Source organism: Schistocerca piceifrons, chromosome 5 (genome assembly GCF_021461385.2).
Source record: "Schistocerca piceifrons isolate TAMUIC-IGC-003096 chromosome 5, iqSchPice1.1, whole genome shotgun sequence".
Lineage (NCBI taxonomy): Eukaryota > Metazoa > Arthropoda > Insecta > Orthoptera > Acrididae > Schistocerca > Schistocerca piceifrons.
The window spans coordinates 669,793,880-669,819,172 of record NC_060142.1 but is presented as its reverse complement, the minus strand read 5'-3'; the positions used below and the strand labels follow the sequence as shown (position 1 = coordinate 669,819,172).

At 39.3% G+C, this 25,293-nt stretch overlaps 1 protein-coding gene across 1 annotated transcript in view; it reads right to left on the bottom strand.

The window, feature by feature from the left end:
- Nucleotides 1–25,293, bottom strand: part of LOC124799190 (protein madd-4-like) — a 571,457-nt gene that overhangs the window by 103,229 nt on the left and 442,935 nt on the right. The window lies entirely within an intron of this gene.

Sequence of the window (25,293 nt, the reverse complement as noted above, 5' to 3'; positions counted from 1 at the left end):
GAGCTTGTGGCACAACTTGACTAGAAGAAGGGATCGGTTGGTAGGACATGTTCTGAGATGTTGAGGGATCACCAATTTAGTATTGAAGGGCAGTGTGGAGGGTAAAAATCGTAGAGGGAGACCAAGAGATGAATACACTTAGCAGATTCAGAAGGATGTAGGTTGCAGTAGGTACTGGGAGATGAAGAACCTTGCACAGGATAGAGTAGCATGGAGACCTGCATCAAACCAGTCTCAGGACTGAAGACCACAACAACAACAACCACTGAAAAGATGAGTGAAATCACTACTGGTGTCAGTGGTATTGAGAAACAATGAAATCGTTAAAACTGAACAAAGCTCCAGGGCCCGATGGAATCCCTGCCAGATTCCATACTGAATTTTCAGCTGAGTTAGCCCCTGTTCAAACTATAATCTACTGCAGATCCCTCAAACAAAAAAAGTTATTAAAAAGAATTATTAAAAAAAAAGCACAGGTCACACCCATCCACAAGAATGGTAGTAGAAGTGATCCCCAAAACTACCATCCAATATCCTTTACATTGATTTGTTATAGAATCTTAGAACATAATGAGGTAACTTGAGCAGAATGACCTCCTCAATGCCAACCATCATGGATTCTTGAAACATTGACCATGTGAAACCCAACTTGCACTTTTTGCACGTTACATATTGAAGGCTTTGGATCAAGGCAACCAGGTAGATGCAGTATCTCTCGATTTCCAAAAGGCATTTGACTCAGTGCCACACCTATGGTTACTGTCAAATGTATGATCATACGGGGCAAAAAGTGAAATTTGTGAATGGATTGAGGACTTTTTGGTAGGAAGGTCACAGTATGTTATCTTTGATGGAGAGTCATTGTCAGTTGTATAAGTAACTGGGTGTGCCCCAGGGAAGTGTTTTGAGACCCTTGCTGTTCATGTTGTTTATTAACAACCTTGTAGACAATATTAATAGTAACCACAAACTTTTTGCAGATGAGGCAGTTATCTATAATGAAGTACTTACAGAAGGTTCATAAATATTCAGTCAGATCATGATAAGGTTTCAAAGTGGGGCAAAATATTGGCAAATTGCTTTGAATATTCAGAAATGTAAAATAGTGCACTTCACAAAACTAAAAAATATAGCATCCTATGACTATAATATTAATGAGTCACTGCTGGAATCGGGCATCTCATGCAAGTACCTGGTCATAATATGAGAGAAGGAAAGTTGCTACTCACCATATAGCGGAGATGCTGAGTCGCGATAGGCACAATAAAAAGAGTCACACAATCATAGCTTTCGGCGATTAAGGCCTTTGTCAGCAGTAGATACACATACACACACACTCACGCAAGCGTAACTTGCACACATGTCTGCAGTCTCAGAGAGCTGAAAATACACTGCGAGCAGCAACACCAGTGCATGATGGGATGGTGCCACACCTGCACTGCTGCTGCTGCTCGCAGTGTAGTTTCAGCTCTCTGAGACTGCAGACGTGTGTGCAAGTTGTGCTTGGGTGAGTGTGTGTGTGTGTGTGTGTGTGTGTGTGTGTGTGTAGGTGTGTCTTCTGCTGACAAAAAGGCCTTAATGGCCGAAAGCTATGATTGTGTGAGTCTTTTTATTGTGCCTATCGCGACTCAGCATCTCTGCTATATGGTGTGTAGCAACTTTCCTTCTCTCGTATTGTTACATTCCATCCTGGATTTTCCATTGCTTGAAATATTTAGTCATGACATTTTGTAGGAATAGAAAATGGAATGATCTCATAGGCTCAACTGTGGGTTAAGAAGGTTGTAGACTTTGGTTTATTGGTAGAATACTGTGGAAGTATGCAAAGAAATTGCTTGCAAATCACTCGTATGACCAGTCCTAGAATGTTAATCAAGTATGTGGAACCCATACCAAATAGGACTATCTAGGAATATTGAACAAATACAGAGAAGAGCAGCAAGAATAGTCACAGGTTTGTTTGATCCATGGGAGAGTGCCATAGAGATAATGATGAAACTGAAATGGAAAGCTCTTGAAGACAGATATAAACTATCCCAAGAAAGACTGTTAACAAAGTTTCAACAACTGGCATTAAATGATGAGTCAACATATTGCTCACACAGGTTTGTCAGGATAAGATTAGAATAATTACTGCATGCCCAGAAGCATTCAAACAATCATTCTTCCCACCCTCCTTGCATGAATGGGATAGGAAGAAGTGCTAATAAGTGGTACAGTGGGACATATCCTCTGCCATGTACCTCATGGTAGTTTGTAGAGTAAAGATGTAGATGTAGACAGAATGAGTATGGCAACCTGTTGAGTAAAATATTCTGGAGGTAAAATAGTCCCTCACACAGACCTTTTGGTGAGGACTACTCAGAAGGATATTGATATCAGAAAAAAAACTGGCTTTCTATGGGTCAGAATGTAGAACATTAAATTTCATAACTGAGTAGGTAAATCAGAGAATTTCAAAAGGGAAATGGATAGGTTGAAGTCAGATACAGTGGGAATTAGAGGAGTGCACTGGCAGGAAGAATATGTGCTCTGGTCAGGTGAGTACAGGGTTACTAACACAAAATCAAACAAAAGTTGCAGGAATAGGTCTAATAATGAACAAGAAAATAGAAATCTAGGTAAGTTACTAAGTACAGCATAGTAACTGCATTGTCACAGCCAAAACAGGTATGAAGCCAACACCCACCACAGTAGTACGAGTACCGTATTTACTTGAATCTAAGCCGCACTAGAATCTAAGCCGCACCTGAAAAATGAGACTCGAAATAAAGCAAAAAATATTTCCCGAATCTAAGCCGCACTTGTAATTTCAGACTCGAAATTCAAGGGGAGAGAAAAGTTTTAGGCTGCACCTCCAAATCGAGACATAGTTGGTCCATTGTAATATGAGACACAATTTAGGTCGAATCAATGATGATACAGCTACAGTAGTTTGGTTCGAGTCGTAAGCATAGCAGTTAAGCTTTACCAGGTAGCCATTGCTATGCGTCAGGTGCTCCGTCCGATTTATTCGGGTATCCTTCCTTTTTCAAGTGCTTCGTCTGGTTTGAATCGATTGCTTAGTTTGCTTCGATCTGATAATTGCCGTTTTCTTTGTTATAGGTGTTTACATCACTCTTAAGCTGAAAATGCATTACTGTACTGTGTCATGCATTGTTTGTCGCATTCTGATAGTGCTTGTTTACGGCCTGTCGTGGCTGGCGGCATGGCTTGCTTTTGTGCGCGCTACCGCCGCTTACAAAAAAAAAAAAAAAAAAAGAGAGGAATCATCTCATTAGCGAAACAATGGCAAGAGACTGCTATTTGTTGTTACTTACACTGCTGCTTTCTTCGATAATGATCAACAAGAACCAAATAATAGACTGCACAAGATAGAACATGTTCTGAACGAGAGTTAGGTGAAAATTTTTCTCTGTTTGAAAATCTTTGCGGCCGCTTCTTTAGTACATCAAATTCTGCACAGAAGTTAGAGTCATCTTAGGCTTAGAAATCTAGTCAGTTGCCGTGCTTCATTTCTGACTGTATCACTATTAGGCATAAGAATAATACGAATATAAACATGACACGATACGTATATTCTTCCGCGTTTGCTGTTGTCTCACTCTAGTTTCGTAGTTTATTAGGCAGACAGGATTTAAATGAGATAGCAGCAAACATGAAAAATACGTGGCAAAATGTTTATATTCGTATTATTCTTATGGTGAAGAGAATACTGCATGTGATTCACATTTCATCAGGTTCCAATTAGCAACCATCTCTTCTCACAGGTAGGAAAAAATTGAGAACGTAGAGTTGGCCATATTGACAAACATCCCAAACAGTCTTGCCAGTCAGATTTTCATAGTACATTGAAATTCTGCTACATTCGAAGATTAACAATACGGAATTTGTATTTACTTCGTTGGATAATGTATGAAAATGCAGTGGTCGAAACTCGGGGCGGAGAAAAAAAAGCTCGTCTTGCACCCTTTTTTTGGCGCCAGTATTTATCTTTGTGCTTACAACACTTGCCTGTGTAGCGCTACATATATTCGACGGCATAAGTTAGTTGTGGTGGCACCTACCAACATTTTTCAGAACTTCTGCTTGCTTTACACTCGATTCTAAGCCGCAGCCGGTTTTTTGGATTACAAAAACCGAAAAAAAAGTGCGGCTTAGATTTGAGTAAATATGGTATATATGCCTACCAGCTCTGCAGATGATGAACAGACAAGAGAAATTATTGTTAGTTATGGAAGACAAAAGTTTTACTATTACTAGGGACTGGAATTTAACAGCAGGAAAAGGAGGAGGCAGAAGAATAGCAGGACAAAATGGACTTCGGGAAAGGAATGGAAGTGGATGGTCCCTGGCAGAATTTTGCACAGGACAGAATTTAATCATTGCTAACACTTGGTTTAAGAATAATTAAAGAAGGTTGTGTACACGGAGGAGACCTGGATAAAACAGAAGATTTCAGAAAGATTATGTAACACTATGACAGTGCTTTCCAAACCCATATTTTAAGCTGCAAAACATTTCTATGGGCTGAAGTGGGCTCTGATCAGAAGTTATTGTTCGTAAACTGCAGATCACAATTGAAGGAATTGGAGGGAGGTTGAAAACTGAAGAGATGAGACTTGAGTAAATTGAAAGAAGCAGAAGTTGCTGAAAATTTCAAAGAGGGCATTAGGTAATGATTTACCGAAACAGGGGGAAGGATTACAATAGAAGACAAATGGGTGTCTCTGAGAGATGAAATAAAGAGGGCAGCAGAGGATCAAACAGGGAAATAGAAAAGATCTAGTAGAAATCCTTGGAAGCACAGGAGATATTGAATTTAATTGACAAAAAGAGAAAATATAAAAATGAAGCAGGCAAAGGGGAATACTGAGGTCTAAAAATGAGACTGACAGAAAATGTCAAAGAAGGAATTGTTAGAAGGCATCCCCAAAGCTGCAGAACCATGCAAGGCAGGCGAAAAATAGATTTCACCTATAAGCAAAGAACAAAGAGGGAAAAGGCAGAAGGAGTGTACAAACAGGCTATACAAAGGAAATGAACTTTAAGATAATGTACTAGAAGGGCAAGGGGAAGTAAATGAAGATCAAATGAGAGATATGATGATGTAAGAACAACTTGACAGAGTAGTGGAAAACCTAAGCTGAAACAAGGCTCTGGTTGGTTGGTTGGTTGGTTTGGGGGAAGAGACCAAACAGCAAGGTCATCGGTCTCATCGGATTAGGGAAGGATGGAGAAGGAAGTCGGCCGTGCCCTTTCAAAGGAACCATCCCGGCATTTGCCTGGAGTGATTTAGGGAAATCACGGAAAACCTATATCAGGATGGCCGGACACGGGATTGAACTGTCATCCTCCCGAATGCAAGTCCAGTGTGCTAGCCACTGCGCCACCTCGCTCGGTCAAGGCTCTGGAGTAGGTGACATTCCTTCAAGATTACTGACATCCCTTTGAGGGCTAGCCCTGGTAGAACTACTCCATCTGGTGTGCAAATACTCTCAGACTTCATGAAAAATGTAATATTTCAATTCCAAAGAATACAGGTGTTGATAGGTATGTACATTACTGAATTATCAGCCAAATAAATCATTGTGTCAAAATACTAACACAAGTTATTTACAAAAGAATGGAGATGTCTGTAGAATCCAATCTCAGGGAATATCAGTTTGGGGTCCAGTAGGAACATATGAGACAATACTGATCACATGACCTATCTTCAAAGGTAGGTTGAGTAAAGACAAACTTATGTCTATGGAATTTGTAGATTTAGAGAAAGCTTTTAACACAGTTGACTGGAAAGGAATTTTTGAAATTATGAAGATAGCATGGACAAAATACAGGGAGCGAAATGTTATCTGTAACTTGTACAGAAACCACCCTGCAGTTGTAAGAGACTAACAATATGAAAAGGAAGCTAAATTTGAGAAGGGAGGAAGACAAGTTTGCAGCCTATCTGCAACATAATTCTATTTGTACATTGAGCAAGCAGTAATTGAAACCAAGGAGTAATATGGAAAAATACTGATGTACAGGGAGAAGAAACAAAAACTTCAAGGTTTACCAAAGACAGTGTAATTCTGTTAGAGACAGCAAATATTAGATTGGATTAGATGCACTTTTTGATCCAATAGATTCATAGTGAGGAGATCCTCCAGGATGTAAAACTTGTCAAAAAACTAGAATACACAGACAGAAACAAATATAGTGGATACTCGCATAACAGGCATAATTCATTCCAGAATCTTCCTCGCAGAGTGAAACACTCATTAAACAAAACAATTTATCCCATATAAATTAATGTCCCAATGATGTGTTCCATGCAGAAAGAGTACTAAAACTTTTATCTTACTCATGTCATTTATTCAGAAAAAATAATACATATTGTATTATGCACTTTATTATTCATGATTCATAACTAATTCTTCTTACTAGGAAACTATCTACGGTGATTACCATGCTTTCAGCATTTCTCTTATTGCGCCAGTGGATTTCTGCTTTGCTGTTACCACCTCCTCCTCCTTCTCTGAACAACTCCTCTCCTCAACATCGTACTGTGAAACACACTGCAACTCAATAAACTCTTCAGTGGTCATTTCTTGGCTGTGAGCTTCCAGAAGCTCATTGATATCATTGTTAACCACTTCTAGTCCCATGCTCTTGGCCAAAGATACAATCTCGTTGACTACAGGCTCCACAGGTATTGACTCAAAAGCCTCAGAATCACATTTGACAATGCTCTCTAGCCGAAGCTTGTTCCAAGCAGAAGTGAGGGTTCTCTTGGTAACCCCTACGCATGCCTTTTCAATCATCTTGACACAGTCAACGATGTTGAAGTTATATTTCCAAAACTCTCTAAGAGATTGGTAGCTTTAGTCGACTCACAGCAATGATCAAAGAGTGCTTTAGTGTAGAGTTTCTTAAAGTCAGAAATAACCTGCTGGTACATAGGCCAGAGTAATGGTGCATCTTTTTTCCAGAATAGAGCCATCTTGTCACAATTAAAAACCTGTTGCAGCAGATAACCCTCAGAATCTATGAGCATCTTGAAGTTGCTGATGAAGTTCTTTGCTGCCTTTGTGTCGGAGCTGGCTGCTTCACTGTGCCTCACAATTCTGTGGATGTTAGTTCTTCTCTTAAACTTCTCAACCTACCCGTAGCTTCCCTTCAACACTTGTTCAGCTGCTGATGTCTTTTTAATGAGATTGGCAAAAATCATTCTCTCATCAAGGGATCACCAATTTAGTATTGGAGGGCAGCGTGGAGGGTAAAAATCATAGGGGGAGACCAAGAGATGAATACACTAAGCAGATTCAGAAGGATGTAGGTTGCAGTAGGTACTGGGAGATGAAGAAGCTTGCACAGGATAGAGTAGCATGGAGAGCTGCATCAAACCAGTCTCAGGACTGAAGACCATAACAACAACAATTCTCACCTTCTCAAAAATGATGTTCTTGTTAATAGTGTTGCCTTGCAGTTGCTTTTCATTTACCCACATAAGGGGCAACCTTTTGACATCTCTGAGAATATGAAACCGTTGTTTAGATACACTTGTCACTCCCCTTGAAGCATCTATCTCCTTCATCTTGTTCTTATTCTTGAGGATAGTGGAAATACATAATGTCGACCAATTGTAGGTGTGTGCTACATCAGCAACATTCACACCAGGTTCACGTTTTTAATGATTTTACATTTCTTTTCTAAGGTTATTTTCTTTCTCTTATGGTCATCTTCTTATGGCTTTATCTTTGAGGACAGGTTATTAAGATTTGCACACAAAAAACACTTTGCAAACACAAGTTTAGAAAAATGTGCGATTACAAGCTGCACTAAGATGGTTGCAGAAAGAGTGGTAAACCCAGACTGCAGTATGTACTAAAGACATTGTTCATATGAAATGTGTTTGTATTGTTGAATGTTTCCCTGCCACTAGCTACGCTAAATCAATGTAAATCATTATCCAAAACATCGTTCGTCAAGCGAGTAATTTTTTTTTTTTACAATTTCTTTTGGTCGTTTGCAAATTGTGCATTATAGGAGGTGCACATTAAGCAGGGTTCCACTGTACAATACGATATCTTGCACATATGTCAAGTGAAATGGTTCTCATGCATGTGGAATAAAGTAAAAAAATTTTAAACATATTTTCATTTACATGGTATAGTAAAGTTATCGCAAAACATCTAAACATTCAATACATTAAGGCGTATATGACAGTTCATAGGCTATTGTAGCCATGCATCATCAAGCAGAAAAATCATTTTACAATCCTCATTTATGATTTTGATCAGAGCTGTAGTTCAGCAGCTGCAGAATACTGCACCAAAGATAAAAACTCAGTCATCAGCTGCACAAGAAAATCTTTCTTTGGTTCACTTAACTGGTTTTGACAGTTTAAACTGTCATCTTCAGAAATGAAATAGGCTCAACCCATTAGTAATCCAACGTCAAAAACGTGATATGTGTGATGAGTGGCATGTATCATATATTTTTAGAGATGTCACTCTGTTTTATTGACTCTGTAGCAAATTTATTGACTCTGTAGGAAAGTTCCAAACTGTCCACTTCTTATTTTTGGTGTTGGCTTGCTATATATGTTAAAGAAAATATTGAACCCAATAGTGTAACCAACTACCCCCCCCCCCCCCCCTCCCCCCACGAACAATGGACCTTGACGTTGGTGGGGAGGCTTTGCGTGCCTCAGCGATACAGATAGCCGTACCGTAGGTGCAACCACAATGGAGGGATATCTGTTGAGAGGCCAGACAAACATGTGGTTCCTGAAGAGGGGCAGCAGCCTTTTCAGTAGTTGCAGGGGCAACAGTCTGGATGATTGACTGATCTGGCCTTGTAACACTAACCAAAACGGCCTTTCTGTGCTGGTACTGCGAATGGCTGAAAGCAAGGGGAAACTACAGCTGAAATTTTTCTGTAGGGCATGCAGCTTTACTGTATGGTTAAGCGATGATGGCGTCCTCTTGGGTAAAATATTCCATTCGGATCTCCAGGCGAGGACTACTCAGGAGGACATTGTTATCAGGAGAAAGAAAACTCGCATTCTACAAATCGGAGTGTGGAATGTCAGATCCCTTAATCGGGCAGATAGGTTAGAAAATTTAAGAAGGGAAATGGGTAGGTTAAAGTTAGACATAGTGGCAATTAGTGAAGTTCGGTGGCAGGAGGAACAAGACTTTTGGTCAGGTGAATACAGGGTTATAAATACGAAATCAAACAGGGGTAATGCAGGAGTAGGTTTAATAATGAATAAAAAAAAATAGGAGTGCAGGTAATCTACTACAAACAGCATAGTGAACGCATTATTGTGGCCAAGACAGATACGAAGCCTACCACAGTAGTACAAGTTTATATGCCAACTAGCTCCACAGATGACAAGGGATTGAAGAAATGTATGATGAGATAAAAGAAATTATTCAGACAGTGAAGAGAGACAAAATTTAATAGTCATGGGTGACTGGAATTTGATAGTAGGAAAAGGAAGAGTAGGAAACGTAGTAGGTGAATATGAAATGGGGGTAAGAAATGAAAGAGGAAGCCACCTGGTAGAATTTTGCACAGAGCATAACTTAATCATAGCTAACACTTGGTTCAAGAATCCTAAAAGAAGGTTGTATACATGAAGAATCCTGTAGATACTCGAAGGTTTCAGATAGATTATACAACAATAAGACACAGATTTAGGAATCAGGTTTTAAATTGTAAGACATTTCCAGGGGCAGATGTGGACTCTGACCACAATCTAGTGGTTATGAACTGTAGATTAAAAATGAAGAAACTGTAAAAAGGTGGGAATTTAAGGAGATGGGATCTGGATAAACTGACTAAACCAGAGCTTGTAGAGAGTTTCAGGGAGAACATTAGGGAACAATTGACAGGCATGGAGGAAAGAAATACAGTAGAAGCAGAATGGGTAGCTTTGGGGGATGAAATAGTGAAGGCAGCAGAGGATCAAGTAGGTAAAAAGACAAGGGCTAGTAGAAATCCTTGGATAACAGAATGTATCAAATTTAATTGATGAAAGGAGAAAATATAAAAATTCAGTAAATGAAGTAGGCAAAAAGGAATACAAACGTCTCAAAAATGAGACCTACAGGAAGTGCAAAATGGCTAAGCAGGGATGGCTAGAGGACAAATGTAAGGATGTAGAGGCATATCTCACTAGAGGTAAGATAGATACTGCCTACAGGAAAATTAAAGAGACTTTTGGAGAAAAGAGAACCACTTGTATGAATATCAAGAGCTCAGATGGAAACCCAGTTCTAAGCAAAGAAGGGAAAGCAGAAAGGTGGAAGGGCGATGTACTTGAGGACAATATTATGGAAATGGAAGAGGATGAAGATGAAGATGAAATGGGAGATATGATACTGCATGAAGAGTTTGACAGAGTACTGAAAAACCTAAGCTGAAACAAGGCCCCGGGAGTAGACAACATTCTATTAGAACTGCTGATAGCCTTGGGAGAGCAAGCCCTGACAAAACTCTACCATCTAGTGAGCAAGATGTATGAGACAAGCGAAATACCCTCAGACTTCAAGAAGAATATAATAATTCCAATCCCAAAGAAAGCAGATGTGAAAATTACCAGACTATCAGTTTAATAAGCCATGGCTGCAAAATACTAACATGAATTCTTTACAGACGAATGGAAAAACTGGTAGAAGCCAACCTTGGGGAAGATCAGTTTGGATTCCGTAGAAATGTTGGAACACGTGAGTCAATACTGACCATATGACTCATCTTAGAAGAAACATTAAGGAAAGGCAAACCTATGTTTCTAGCATTTGTAGACTTAGAGAAAGCTTCTGACAATGTTGATTGGAATACTCTCTTTCAAATACTGAAGGTGGCAGGAGTAAAATACAGGGAGCGAAAGGTTATTTTCAATTGTACAGAAACCAGATGGTAGTTATAAGAGTCGAGGGTCATGAAAGGGAAGTAGTGGTTGGGAAGGGAGTGAGACATAGTTGTATCCTATCCCCAATGTTATTCAATCTGTATATAGAGCAAGCAGTAAAGGAAACAAAAGAAAAATTCAGAGTAGGAATTAAAATCCATGGAGAAGAAATAAAAACTTTGAGGTTCGCCGATTACACTGTAATTCTGTCAGAGACAGCAAAGGACCTGGAAGAGCAGCTGAAGGGAATGGACAGTGTCTTGAAAGGAGGACATAAGATGAACATCAACAAAAGCAAAACGAGGATAATGGAATGTAGTCAAATTAAATCGGGTGATGCTGAATGTATTAGATTAGGAAATGAGATGCTTAAAGTAGTAAATGAGTTTTGCTATTTGGGGAGCAAAATAACTGATGATGCTCGAAGTAGAGAGGATATAAAATGTAGACTGGCAATGACAAGTAAAGTGTTTCTGAAGAAGAGAAATTTGTTAACATTGTGTATAGATTTAAGTGTCAGGAAGTCATTTCTGAAAGTATTTGTATGGAGTGTAGCCATGTATGGAAGTGAAACATGGACGATAACCAGTTTGGACAAGAAAAGAATAGAAGCTTTCAAAATGTGGTGCTACAGAAGAGTGCTGAAGATTAGAAGAGTAGTTCACATAACTAATGAGAAGATGTCAAATAGAATTAGGGAGAAGAGAAATTTGTGGCACATCTTGACTAGAAGAAGGGATCGGTTCGTAGGACATGTTCTGAGGCATCAAGGGATCACCAATTTAGTATTGGAGGGCTGCGTGGAGGGTAAAAATCACAGAGGGAGACCAAGAGATGAATACACTAAGCAGATTCAGAAGGTTGTAAGTTGCAGTAGGTACTGGGAGATGAAGAAGATCGCACATGATAGAGTAGCATGGAGATCTGCATCAAACCAGTCTCTGGACTGAAGATCACAATAACAACAACCAAATACCACAAACTGTCTTATGAAAAAGATATAGAACTCTCCATTGCTGAACTATCAAGGCAAAATACAGTTATTATTTGTGTATACAGGTCACCAGATGGAGACAAAAAAGTGTTTTACAATCACATGAAGAAACTCTTGGAAGAAATTCACTCTTCTAAGAAAAATATAATTATATGTGGCAACTTTAATATTGATTTCTGGAAATCCAATAAATTCAGAGATGACATAAATTTACTACAATTGTTCAACATCAGTCCAACGGTAACTGAACAAACTCAAGAAACACCTACCTCTGCATCTATTATTGATCAGATCTTAAGAAATACATGCAAATATGCCTATAACACACAAGTTGTAAACATGGGTTTTAGTGATAACTATGCTCAAATTATTGCAATGAATGTTTCAGGATACCAAATTCCCAGTCAAATACAACACACTGTAAGGAATTTCAGTATAAAAAATGTGGAATATTTTTGTTCTCTCCTAGAGGGTGAAGTTGGAAAGATGTATATGACTGTAATGAGACCAAAGAGAAATATGATGGCTGCAGACAAATATTTTTTTTTGAAATGGCTTTTTCCAAGAAAACAACTATGTTGAACTCTACTCAAAAAACAAACATGTGGATTACAAAAGGGATAAGGATATCATGTCAAAATAAAAGGAGATTGTATGAGTACTCCAAGCATAATACCAGTCCTGACCTTATTGCATATTTCAAAAGATACAAAAGAATACGAACACAAATTACTTCAGAAGCAAAAAAACTACAAAATGACAAAATATTGTGTGATTCCAAGAATAAAACTAAAGCAACCTGGCAAACTGTAAGGAAAGAAATGGGTGCCAGGCCAGTTAATCACAGTAATATAGAGCTGATTATGAATAAAAATAAACTAACTGACCCCAAACATGTTGCTAGTGCTTTCAACAATTGTTTCTCAAATATAGCATATCAGTTAATAAATACACACCATGACAAACAGCCAACCAGTCACTCAGATCAAGAAATTCATTCAAACACATTATTCCTGTATCCAGCGACACCTGAGGAACTGTCAAGACTCCTAAAAGAATTGCCTAATAAATATTCAGTGGGTGTTGATGAGATACCAGATGCTATCAAAGCTAGTGCAACATTTATTGTGGAACCACTAACAGACATAGTAAATTCATCTTTTGAGAATGGTGTATTTCCTAATAATCTAAAAACTGCAAAAGTAACACCTCTGCATAAGAAGGGTGCAAAAAGTGATATTGCTAACTATAGACCAGTTTCAGTTTTGTCAGGCTTCAGCAAAACTATGGAAAAATGTTCCTTGGAAGATTAAAAGTTTTCTTAAATAAAGAGAGGCTGATAAGTGGAGCTGGAAAGTCAACTCAATCAGCAATTTTTGCCTTCTTAAATGAAGTATTAGAGGCAGTGGATGATAAACAACATGCATCTGGGATATTTCTGGATCTAAATAAAGCCTTTGATGTAACTGATCATGGCATTTTCTTGTGTAAATTAAGTAATTATGGTATTAGAGGCCAGTCTGAAAAGTGGATCCACTTGTAACTCAGTAATCATCAGCAGATTACAGAAATAAAACACAAAAAATTTCTAGTTTTTACAGTGATGAGCAGAAAATCAAGTATGGAGTCTCACAATGGTCAGTTCTAGGACCTGTCCTATTTCTGCTGTATGTACATGACTTGGCTAGTAAAATACATGATGGAACCACTGTACTGTTTGCAGATGACACTAATATTCTAATTAAATCACAGAATGAGGAAAATCTGCACGAGGCTGCAGTATCAGTTATGCGTACCTTAACACACTGGTTCAAGACCAATAGGCTCATCGTAAGTTCTGAAAAAACTGTGGTAGTTAACTTTCATACCACACAAAACCTCCAGCCTGCAAACCTTGTTTTCACTATCGAAGGGGAAAATGCGTTGAAGGTCAGTCATACAAAATTTCTAGGTGTACATGTTCAGGCAGATATGAAGTGGGAGGTACACATAAACAATTTAAATAAGAGACTGAATTCACCAGCATATGCTCATCAGAGCTGACAAGGCATCATTGCAGTATACAGTGTATAATATAATGATCAACAGGAAGAAAACTGTGTATACAAAACTTGAAACAAACAGAACTAACAGTTCAGACAAATTTATTTTGAGCATTGGGGATGCAGAATCAGAAGAAGTGGACTGTAACAGGTTTCTGGAAATAGATGTGAACAAATTTCTAACATGGGAAAATCACATTAATAAGATGTGTTCAACAATAAGTACAAATGTATTCTTAATGAAAAGAATGTGCTATACAGTGAACATAGAAACCTTTCTAAAAATGTACTATGGATTTATCTTCTCGCACATACTGTACTTATACCAATATGGGGAGGAGCAGCAGATGGACACATTCAAAGAATCTTAATACTTTAAAAGAAATCCATCAAATGCACAGGTAAACTAACAACACGGGAATCCCACAGCCGGCCGCGGTGGTCTTGCGGTTCTAGGCGCTGCAGTCCGGAACCGCGGGACTGGTACAGTTGCAGGTTCGAATCCTGCCTCGGGCATGGATGTGTGTGATGTCCTTAGGTTAGTTAGGTTTAAGTAGTTCTAAGTTCTAGGGGACTGATGACCTAAGATGTTAAGTCTCATAGTGCTCAGAGCCATTTGAACCATTTTGAATCCCACAAAAACAAATTCAAAGAATTAAAAATATTGACTGTGTCAAGTTTGTACATATTTGAGACAATACCTCTTTTAATGGTAAATTGCACAGCACCTCTAAAGTGAGATTTACATAACCGCTACATAAGAACTAGAGATAACTACCACATCTGAAGCTAAAGATTGAAAATGACAGATAGCGACCCTAAAAATGCAGGAAGCTTATTTTACAACAGACTGCCACTTAGCATAATGAGCATAAAGAAAGTGAACACCTTCAAATGAGAACTGAAAGAACATCTCATTTCTGAATGTTGATATAACGTGAAGAAGTACTTGCAGGCAAATCAATGGGACATATGTAAAGTTGTAAATGGAGTAAAACATTTTCCTTGTCATGTGGAAACAAATTTCCTGAAATAAGGAAATGAAAGGCAAAGTATACTGCAGAAAATATAGAAGAAAACATGTAGACTAAGTGTATTAGTGCAAATATGATTTAATTGATTTTTTCACTACCTGTACGTGTACAAATATTTTCTGCAGTGTGGTAAACAATATATAACTTTGTAGACTTTATTTAAGTATGCAAAACTGTTGCATAAATTACTGTTGGCTATTAGTATATTTTAGCATTGTGTATTAATATTGATTATCTTTAAAATATTATTACAAAAAATTGTTTTTGTATGTCAATGACAAATTTCTAAGAAATATTTTTTATTCTGTATAAAACTGTAAACATGACACATCTAGGATCATTGTGAAACACAATCTAGGCACAAAAAATTAACTAAACCAAACATTTTCATCATTAAAAATGACTCATTTTTCTATACAATGGATGAGTTGGAATACACCCTGAGTGAGAAGCTCCTCACTTTGGCAGCTGCTGACCATTTCCATGTTTCTTCTTACCTCATTGTCATCCTGGAAATGTCTGTCATACCACTGATTCTTAATGGAAGAAACAGGAAGAAGTCACAGGGCATCAGGCCAGGTCTACATCTACATCTACATACATACTCCGCAAGCCATCTGACGGTGTGCGGCGGAGGGTACCCTGAGTACCTCTATCGGATCTCCCTTCTGCTCCAGTCTTGTATTGTTTGTGGAAAGAAGGATTGTCGGTATGCTTCTGTGTGGCCTCTAATATCTCTGATTTTATCCTCATGGTCTCTCCGCAAGATATACGTAGGAGGGAGCAATATACTGCTTGACTCTTCGATGAAGGTATGTTCTCGAAACTTTAACAAAAGCCCGTAGTGAGCTACTGAGCGTCTCTCCTGCAGAGTCTTCCACTGGAGTTTATCTATCATCTCTGTAACGCTTTCGCGATTACTAAATGATCCTGCAACAAAGCTCCCTGCTCTCTGTTGGATCTTCTCTATCTCTTCTATCAACCCTATCTGGTACGGATCCCACACTGCTGAGCAGTATTCAAGCAGTGGGCGAACAAGCGTACTGTAACCCACTTCCTTTGTTTTTGGATTGCATTTCCTTGGGATTCTTCCAATGAATCTCAGTCTGGCATCTGCTTTACCGACTATCAACTTTATATGATCATTCCATTTTAAATCACTCCTAATGCGTACTCCCAGATAATTTATGGAATTAACTGCTTCCAGTTGCTGACCTGCTATTTTGTAGCTAAATGATAAGGGATCTATCTTTCTATGTATTCGCAGCACATTACACTTGTCTACATTGAGACTCAATTGCCATTCCCTGCACCATGCGTCAATTTGCTGCAGATCCTCCTGCATTTCAGTACAATTTTCCATTGTTACAACCTCTCGATACACCACAGCATCATCTGCAAAAAGCCTCAGTGAACTTCCGATGTCATCCATCAGGTCATTTATGTATATTGTGAATAGCAACGGTCCTATGACACTCCCCTGCGGCACACCTGAAATCACTCTCACTTCGGAAGACTTCTCTCCATTGAGAATGACATGCTGCATTCTGTTATCTATGAACTCCTCAATCCAATCACACAATTGGTCTGACAGTCCATATGCTCTTACTTTGTTCATTAAACGACTGTGGGGAACTGTATCGAACGCCTTGCGGAAGTCAAGAAACACGGCATCTACCTGTGAACCCGTGTCTATGGCCCTCTGAGTCTCGTGGACGAATAGCGCGAGCTGGGTTCCACATGACCGTCTTTTTCGAAACCCATGCTGATTTCTACAGAGTAGATTTCTAGTCTCCAGAAAAGTCATTATACTCAAACATAATACGTGTTCCAAAATTCTACAACTGATCGACGTTACAGATATAGGTCCATAGTTCTGAACATCTGTTCGACGTCCCTTCTTGAAAACGGGGATGACCTGTGCCCTTTTCCAATTCTTTGGAACGCTATGCTCTTCTAGAGACCTACAGTACACCGCTGCAAGAAAGGGGGGGGGGGGGGGGGCAAGTTCCTTCGCGTACTCTGTGTAAAATCGAACTGGTATCCCATCAGGTCCAGCGGCCATTCCCCTTTTGAGTGAATTTAATTGTTTCTCTATCCCTCTGTCGTCTATTTCGATATCTACCATTTTGTCATCTGTGCGACAATCTAGAGAAGGAACTACAGTGCAGTCTTCCTCTGTGAAACAGCTTTGGAAAAAGACATTTAGTATTTCAGCCTTTAGTCTGTCATCCTCTGTTTCAGTACCATTTTGGTCACAGAGTGTCTGGACATTTTGTTTTGATCCACCTACCGCTTTGACATAAGACCCAAATTTCTTAGGATTTTCTGTCAAATCAGTACATAGAACTTTACTTTCGATTTCATTGAACGCCTCTCGCATAGCCCTCCTCACACTACATTTCGCTTTGCGTAATTTTTGTTTGTCTGCAAGGCTTTGGCTATGTTTATGTTTGCTGTGAAGTTCCCTTTGCTTCCGCAGCAGTTTTCTAACTCAGTTGTTGTACCACGTTGGTTGTTTTCCATCTCTTATGATCTTGCTTGGCACATACTCATCTAACGCATACTGTACGATAGTTTTGAACTTTGCCCACTGATCCTCAACGCTATCTGTGCTTGATACAAAACTTTTGTGTTGAGCCATCAGGTACTCTGTAATCTGCTTTTTGTCACTTTTGCTAAACAGAAAAATCTTCCCACCTTTTTTAATATTTGTATTTACGGCTGAAATCATTGATGCAGTAACCGCTTTATGATCGCTGATTCCCTGTTCTTTCAAATAGTTCGGGTCTGTTTGTCACCAGAAGGTCTAATATGTTATCGCCACGAGTCGGTTCTCTGTTTAACTGCTCAAGGTAGTTTTCAGATAAAGCACTTAAAAAAATTTCACTGGATTCTTTGTCCCTGCCACCCGTTATGAACATTTGAGTCTCCCAGTCTATATCCGGCAAATTAAAATCTCCACCCAGAACTATAACATGGTTGGGAAATCTACTCAAAATATTTTCCAAATTATCCTTCAGGTGCTCAGCCACAACAGCTGCTGAGCCAGGGGGCCTATAGAGACATCCAATTACCATGTCTGAGCCCGCTTTAACCATGACCTTCACCCAAATTATTTCACATTTCGGATCTCACTCAATTTCCTTCGATACTATTACACTTCTTATCGCTATAAATACGCCTCCTCCTTCACTGTCCAGCCTGTCTCTGCAGTATATATTGGGTATGCAATAACATTAGATATCCAAAGAAATCTGCATGCACCACTTTATGCTGTGAGGAGTGCTCTGGAACATTGCTATGCAGCAAACAAAATTCCTTGGACAGCTTTTGCCAAAGATTTAACCTTTTTTCCTTCTATAATTTTATCAGAAGATCCTGATAAAATTTTTCCATAATTACAGGCACAGCATGTCAAAAGTACACCATGGGAAAGAAAACCTTAGTAGAACCTTTCAAATTACATCTGTGTATTTATATTTTTGGTGATAGCAGTGAAGAGAATCTCCACTGCCTGCTTTTCTGTTCAGTCTTGGTATAACAACATGCCCAACATCACCAGGAGACCAAGAACAGTAATCAGAATCAGGGTTGTAATGTTGGAAGATTTTGGCAGCTGCTTCCATTATGCGCCATTTTTGTTGGAATATAAACAAGTGCAATACACATTTAGCAGGGCATTATGACACATCAAAAATCTCATAAATTATGTTTCTCAATAACCCATAAGAAAAATACATCTTCTGCATGATTTATGAGGCAAAAATGAAATTGCCTTGAAGCACCTGGGCTTCCACTTGAACAGCAATCCCAGATCTTTCCTCTGAGATGAGCAGTTTGAAGTGTTTCGTGTTATTATTATTTTTCTCTAATTCCTACTCTTATAACTGATAATGTAATGATGTGTCATTATAAAAAATGACTAATATGTAAAAACCAATCTGTGATAAGCATATTTGATAAACATTCAAAGATTGCATTTCATACATTGAAACTTCCAGAAATTGTAAAGGTAGTTAATGAAAAGTCACTGGGACTAAATGAAGGTGCACCATTGTTTTATCTTCCGCCTCTAAAGTCACTTTTTTGGTGAGCCTCTCAAGCTGAGCATATGTAAGGTGTGTAAGCAGATACTGTTTGCTGGATAAATTTTGTTTGCATCTATATATTTTGACAATTCCATCATTAATTGAAGACACTAACATGTCTCCTTACTATTTATCCAAATACATTGTAATTTATGTGGGTTTAAGGAAAAAGCAGGCAAGGTTGGTGTCATATTTTGTAGCACTATTTTCATACATGGCAACTAACTAATAATGAACGTCCTTGAAAGCTTTCTTACTTTCAGAAGCAGGAAAGAAATCAACATCTAAGCTTTCACCACATCAAGAGGGTGCATTAGCTTGGATTTTGTACTTTGTTTTTGTGGGATAGAATGGAAAATTTAAACAGTGAATATTACAGGATCACATGATTTGCTCTTGAGCAGATGACATGAAGTAGTTGTTTACTGCTGCCTGCAACTTCATGAATATTTCACATATTTCACCAGGAAAACTGCTCAAAATTTTCAGATGAATGCCACCACTAATTGTTTGTGTTGGGACAGTCTTCTTCTGGGAACCACATCAGGAACTCATGGTTACAGTGGGTAGTGCAAAAGAGCCTTTTACCAGGAACAAAAGTGAAGACATCAATGCATGCACAGGATAGCAAGTGCTGTTGCTATTGTGGCATTATAAATGATACCCAAACTTTAATTGATTGCTGTGTGACTCTTCTGTTGGACCAAGGTGTGCTCACAATAAAAAATCTAGCCCTACTGATCATAGTATGATTGTAGAAATCACTGGGTTCAAGACTGTGCTAAATTGTAATGCAAAAAAAGAAATATAATGGGATTCAAGAAACATATCATAGTATATAGGTACGATAACAACAGCAATACCAAGTATGAAAGGTAGAAATATTTGTGAAACATGTTTCAGGCTTGGCTTCAGTGACTAATTGCTGGTCTGTTATTAAGGGATTAAGTTGTCATTAATTCTTCTGCTGTAACTGAAATAATTTAGCTGTTCTTTACTTTAATTCTATACTGCTGTGTCTTTATGTGTTGGTTATACTTCTGATCAATCTATTCCTCCACTGCTATTAAAGAATTGTTACACCACATTTCTCACCTCTACCAAACAACTTCTGAGATGGCATGCGCACTACAGCTAGACATTCTGCAACAAATCTCATCAAGAAAGCTTTGGATGATGCAGGTTTATCCATGCATGTCCTGATGCTGCTGAAGTGTTGAGGAGAGAAGGATGTCATACACTGACTGGGACACATTCATCCAAGAGTAATATAACAAGAGCTTCTTTGTGTTCACTCATGCTGGATCCTGATATTGTTATCTTACCCACGGACAAGGACAGTGTTACAGTTGTGCTGAGCAAGCAGGATTACATTCTAAAGATGTAGTATTTACTGTCTGATCCATTGCAGGCTCAGTGCTGACCCAACGAAAAGGTTGAGAGGAAGACCAACAACGTTCTAAAGAAAAATTTCTTCTTGCAAGGGACTATAGGAGTTTTAACTCTTATTGTTCCATGATCCACTGATTATAAGGCCTTCTGAAGATTCACAAGGAAGGGGTTCTCTTAGGCCTATTGTCAGTAACAATGTTGCTCTGACATAACATGTAGTAAAATATTTTGCTACTGTGTTAAGCCCACTAGCAGATCAGTGTGTGAACCACATTAAGAACTTGTTTGAATGACTTTGATATTTTAGTTAGTTTTGATATGGTCTCTCATCATTTGTGTTCTTTGACTGACTTGTTATAGTTAATTGACAAGGGGAGGCCATGATGCTGGAATTACGGATTTGCTTCAAACTTTGAACACCTTTAGTAGGTCATTAAAACAACATAATGTCCAAGATGTAAGATGCACTACTTTGGCAATTTGGAGAAAATTTCAAAAGAAGTTTACGCATCTATTGTGTAACTGACGTATCTGTGCCAAGGTGCTGGTCATAAGAAGTCATTGTCGTCAAGTGATTAACATACACATGTTGCAAACAAGTCACAAATGAAGTAACAGTTTAAATACTGCAACCACTTACTTTTTAATCTATTTTTCATCACTGGTTATGTTATTTAATTTATATGACATTTGAGATGTAATATACTGAAAAAAAAATCCCATCTCCGAAGTTCTGACCGGTTGGTGTTAGTGGGAAGTATCCAGATAACCCGGACGGTGTAACACTGTGCCAAGATGTGCTGGCCGTGCACCAAGGCATGTTTAGCCACAGGGTGATCCTCATTACCAACAAACACTGTCTGCCTGTGTCCATTCATGTGAATGGACAGTTTGTTGCTGGTCATTCCCACATAGAAAGCTTCACAGTGTAGGCAGGTTAGTTGGTAAATCACGTGGGTGCTTTCACACGTGGCTCTGCCTTTGATCGTGTACACCTTCCGGGTTACAGGTCTGGAGTAGGTGGTGGTGGGTGGGTGCATGGGACAGGTTTTACACCGGGGGTGGTTACAAGGGTAGGAGCCAGAGGGTAGGGAAGGTGGTTTGGGGATTTCATAGGGATGAACTAAGAGGTTACGAAGGTTAGGTGGACGGCGGAAAGACACTCTTGGTGGAGTGAGGAGGATTTCATGAAGGATGGATCTCATTTCAGGGCAGGGTTTGAGGAAGTCGTATCCCTGCTGGAGAGCCACATTCAGAGTCTGATCCAGTCCCGGAAAGTATACTGTCACAAGTGGGGCACTTTCGTGGTTCTTCTGTGGGAGGTTCTGGGTTTGAGGGGATGAGGAAGTGGCTCTGGTTATTTGCTTCTGTACCAGGTCGGCAGGGTAGTTGCGGGATGCGAAAGCTGTTTTCAGGTTGTTGGTGTAATGGTTTAGGGATTCCGGACTGGAGCAGAGTCGTTTGCCACGAAGACCTAGGCTGTAGGGAAGGGACCGTTTGATGTATAGTTTAATGAAGTTTGAGTGGGAGTTGACCTGTTGCTTCATACATACTCGTCTTGTGAAGCTTGATTGCTAATCACTTGATTACCATGAACTCTAATGTGCAGCACCTACTCACAGATACATAAGGCATATGACAGACATGTAAAACTTCTCTTGTGATTTTGTCAGAATTACCCCAGTAGTGCACCTTACCACTAACACATTATTTTGTTTTAATAGCTACTAAAGGCGTACAAAGTTTGAAGTAAATATGTGATCCCAATGTTGTGACCTCCCCTTGTGAGATTAGGTTTGGTGTTCAATTAACACAACCTATTTCAGTATGTGCTGACTTCCACTTACTTTTTCTTTAATGACCAGTTCTATGAAGAGACAGATGGAGTTACACTGGGGAGCTCTCTGTAACATACTACGGCTTTTTTTAATTCAATTCACCCAAATATTCACTTCACGGTGATGACTAAAAGGATAGCTGCCTGCCCTTCTTTGATGTGTATGTCAAGAAGAAGACTGATGGTATGTTGGGAAATGCCCTTTGTAAGATGTCAACTCACATTGATTTCTATCTTCAGGATAATAGTTGATGCCATCTAGCTCAGAGTGAAGGAGGACTTTGTACCTTGGTTGATAGGGCCCATGTCATGTCAGATGCCAAAAGCATGTCAGCTTAAGTCACCTTTTCTCACAATGGTTAGAGAGAGAGAGAGAGAGAGAGAGAGAGAGAGAGAGAGGGAGGCAGATCAGATACACGTTGCGCTGTCAACCAAGCAATGAATCAGGTGAGTTAAAAAATAATGAGGTGTCACCAAAGTCTATGGCATGTCTGTCTTACCCTCCAGAATTTCCAACACTATTGGATTATTGGATGCATGTGGAAACATGATGTGAAATGTATGTTTTGACCACTAACCAAGATTAGGGACCTTTAGGGTCTGTAAAGGATGATTGATGTTGGTTTATATTAGGTGGATATCTAACATATCACTTGAAGTTGTATAATGTCATACATTGGTTACACCACCAGGTCAATGGAGGCCCATGTATTGGGCATGAGTGTGTCACATTCTTACAAGAGCAGAGCAAATCTAGTATTGCAGAAGACTGCCTTGATACTGGTCACCCTGTGGAATATAACAGGTGGAGCTTCTGGTGTCCACTGTGAGCCACTGAGATATTGATTTTAAGAAAGCAGTTGAGATGACATAAGCAAGTGATCTTATGGCTATGGTGGGTTTTGCTTAAATGCAGCTTGGAATTCTGCTCTCTCCCTTGTGAAACAGCAGCAGCACAGAGTTAAGCTACCTCATACTTTGCCCATTGGTAATTCATTTTCAGTATAAACTCTGATATTTATAACTGGTTATATGAAGGCAGTATTGTTTACAGCGTGTGTGCACATGAGGGGTCCCTCAGCATATGCCCCACATGAAGGTTTTAAATTTCCTTGCATTTATATCTCGAAAACGACAGTGTGTGTATCTGTCAAAATATCAACAGTTGTCAAAGACATTACCTGGCTGCATCCCTGTAAGTTGTTTGAACATTTTATATACTAGGAGAGACTCAAGTATCACAATAACATATCTATTATCTTCACAAAAAATACATTAACTCATTTACAATTACGATTTCTTGGTTCAATTTACAGTGCCTGACAAAAAAGTGGACCACCCAGAAGACATAAACATATATCAGTATAAATTTCTAAATGTATACACCATGGGCAGGTATGTAAATGATACAGCTGTAATTCTATGTGAGAGGTATAACAGCCACCAGACTGCATTGGCATTGTTACCAAGCCACATCAGGTATATAGTGGGCGTGAACAGAGTCAGATATTGAGTGAGCACTGAGAAGGACACAGAGGTGCCATGTACTAGTCTGAGACAGTGTTATCAGCACCTGACAGAGTCTGAAGGGGCCTCATTGTGAGTTTCCATTTAGTCAGATGGTTGAACTGTGCAATATCCAGATTTACGGGGCCTTCAGATGTAGTAGTGGTCCAATGTTTGAATGCATAAAAATGTGAGTGCAGGTATACCTGTCATCAAGGTTCTGGTCGACCATGGCTGACCACCACAACAGAGGATCACTATACTGTGCACCAAGCACATTGCAACCCATTCATATCTGTGCCTGCCATCTGGGAACAAGCAATGGACACCCTACAACATTCTGTATCATCCCTCACTATTGTCACAGACAGTCACTGCCTGGACTATGCAATTAATGTCCCGTATGTAGGCTGCTGTTAACACCACAACACAGATGACTTCATCTGAAGTGGTACTGTGACCAGGAAGCATGGATTTCTGATGAGTAGCATCGATTGTGTTCAGTGGTAAATTGCGGTTCTGCACTATGTGTACTATGAGTACAGTGGAAACCCAGGAGGTTCCATTCTGGAAAAGAACATTGGTGTTACTCCTGTCATCATGTTGTGGGGAGCTATTGGGCATGACTTCAGGTCACAAGTGGTAATGACCAAGCAAACTCTGATGGTACAAGGTACATCACTGACATCCTACATCTTCCTCCATTGCCTCTCATGTGACAGTATTGTGGTGCCATGTTTAAACAGGGCATCCACACAAGCCATACGTATCTACAAAAAGTCTGATTGATACTGAGATAATCCCATGGCCAGCAAGATCCTCGGGTCTGTCCACAGAAGAACATGTACTGGACCAACTCACACATCAGTTTTGCCACAGTGCTAGTTTTCATGACCAGTGGTAACCGTTGTGGGCCAAGTTGACTCAGGAGAGGATACAGTCACTTTATGACATGCTCCCCAAATGAATCAGTGCATTAGTCCAGGCCAAAGTGGTGTGCAATGTCTGACTGATAAATGGGGTGATACTGCTATGTTTTTTTGAAGCTGACTAGATTTTCTAATCGTTGAAATAACATTACTTTCCTTCTCAGCCTGTAAAGTTTCGTTTTGTTTCCTCCTCCTCTTCTGGGTGCTTCACTGTTATGCAGTGTATCATGTCCCAATTCAGAAGCAAACACAGAAAGAACGACAAAGATTATTTTAACATGTTTTTCTTAACAAGATTCAATTATTTCTCCCTACAGTTTGGAATTCAGCACACCTCCAAGTCAGGCTGGTGATACCACAACTTTTGTTTCTGGGTCCCTGCAATCACTGTACCATGTTGAAGGTGCATATTGTCCCTCAACAGACCTCACCACATGCAAATAAACATAACAACCTTGCACAATATCTTCACTTTTACCTACAACTTCTTATTTTATAATTTTCCATTTTGAGTATCATTCACTGGTAAGAAGATCTAGGGATACACATCTCTGCTCTG